Below are 2,361 nucleotides of genomic sequence, written 5' to 3'. Positions count from 1 at the left end.
AACGATACCAAAGGTTAGTGGGAAAGCATATATATCTCTCTCATACATGCTCGAACATTGTGTATGTTGTCAGTGTTATAAGTTGCTTTATGCATGCTCCCAGTGAATATCATACGAATGTTGTTCATCGCATTTTACGATACCTCAAAGCAACTACGGGGAAAGGTTTATGGTTTAGGAAAAATCAAGGTGAAGTAATGGGATATACTGATGTTGATTGGTCTGGAGACAAAACAGATGAGAATTCAACATCAAGTTACTTCACTTGTGTGGAGGGAAATATGGTCACATGGAGAAGTAAGAAATAGAAATTGGTTGGTAGATCCAATATCGAAGTGGAATATAAGGGAATGCTTCACAGTGTATGCGAGTTATTATAGATTAAGCGAATTTTACAAGACATAGGAGTTAGTTAAAGTGACTTGATGAAGCTATATTGTGACAATGAAGCCGTGGTAATCCATTCCAACACGATAGGACGAAGCATGTGGAACTTGATCGTCATTTCATCAAGGATCATCTTGAGAAAAAAACAGTTAATCTCCCTTTTGTTACTTCAAAGGACCAGCTACCAGCTAGCTAGCTGATAAGTTGTATGCAAAAGAGTGTTTCAAAGCTCTCTTAACAAGTTGGGAATGATCGACATCCATTCACCAACTTGAGGGGGAATGTTGACGAGAGCATTACAAGATAATCCAAATTATAGGATTGATTCAAATTGATTCTTTCCTATATTACCCGACCTTTTATTTATTATATGGTTGTTTCCTTCTTTGTTTCGTGTAACATTATTGTATATATACACATTATTGTATATATATACAGAGTCTTATAATGAAATTGAATATACAGAACATTGAAAACTATAGTTCTCTTTTTCTACAAACCTTTGAAAGACATGCCACATAAATAAATATTATAGATTACCATCAACAATCTATCAAACAAACATAGAGCATAATTACAGTTGATAATTTTAACTGATAATTATCAAAGATAATAAAGTTGATCGAAGTCAATGTACCAAATGACGATATGGTGAATGGATTTATGTTCGGTATAAACATATTGCAATATTATATCAAAATATCATGGAGTGGTTGAATGAATGATGTGCTAACTATTTTTTACCATATTAAACTTATGATTATGCTCGTTTTTGATAATATAGTAATAATATAATTTGATATTATAAATAATAGAAGTATACACTAAAGTTATAAATTATAGTGAAAAGATATGGTCCATTTGTTTTGTTGGCATTGTAAGGTAAATTGGAAAATTTGGAAGATCATTTTAACTTTGTAAAAAAATAATGACATGTCACTTTCAAATCCACTTTTAAAGCCTTATATGGATGGTCTAAGGTTATTTTCGTTGAGTTTATCGATTCGGAGCAAGTAAAAGGACCATTTGTCGTGATATTGAATAATCAAAAGATTTTAGTAATGACCGATTAATGTATAAAAAATGTTTCTTATACTTCTTAAACATATCTTTATACATTTTAATCCTTTAACTTTATTTTGATGTTTCAAACATGTGTTATGACCAATAAATTGACTAGTGAGATTACACATGTTTGTATTTGAATGAGATTTGGTGGACAATTATTGAGACTTGTCAAATGCAACAAAGATATGCAATATAAAGTTGTCTCAATCTACAAAGAATTTCAATTTGATACTCCAATTATCAATTAGAGCTTGAAAAGGGGGAGAAAGTTTTCTTCATTTTACATCTCAATTACTAATATAAAGGATGAATAACACCATAGACAAGCAATCGAAATTTGCATCAAAATAGAAAGAACTTTAATGGTTTCATTGAAGCACGTAAAGAAAAAAAAAATGCTTTTTCATTTTCCATTAAGAAATAATATAATGGATCAATACAACACAAACAAGCAATATACAGTTGTGATAAAACACAAAGAACCTCAAAACGATTCCACGTCTTTCTATGAAGCACGAAAAGAGACAACGTTTCCTTAATTTCACATGATCGTGTCATAAAAACAATTATATAATAAATAATAAAAGCTTTTTAAGATCTTCTACAATTTCTTCATGTTTTTCGATCTTCCTACTACAACACGTCAACATCTCTTGAAATGCATGTTAAAGTCAAATATATGTTGATGAGTAGAAAGATTAAAAAACAAGATCCATAGACCTTTTTCACAAGAAAATCATCCACAGTTGGGGATTAAATCTTTAGGAAATTTTTTGGACAGAAAGTACAAAGTTTTGAGAACCACCTAAACCATTTCTGTAATTTACTCTATTTTTTTTTATTAACTTTAAAAATATATTAAATCATTTTGAAAGATTAAATTTTGGTCACAAAAACTTGTTAATC

The sequence above is a fragment of the Lactuca saligna genome, chromosome 5, assembly GCF_052625555.1.
Source record: "Lactuca saligna cultivar CGN05327 chromosome 5, ASM5262555v1, whole genome shotgun sequence".
Taxonomy (NCBI): domain Eukaryota; kingdom Viridiplantae; phylum Streptophyta; class Magnoliopsida; order Asterales; family Asteraceae; genus Lactuca; species Lactuca saligna.
This window is presented reverse-complemented; position numbering follows the sequence as displayed.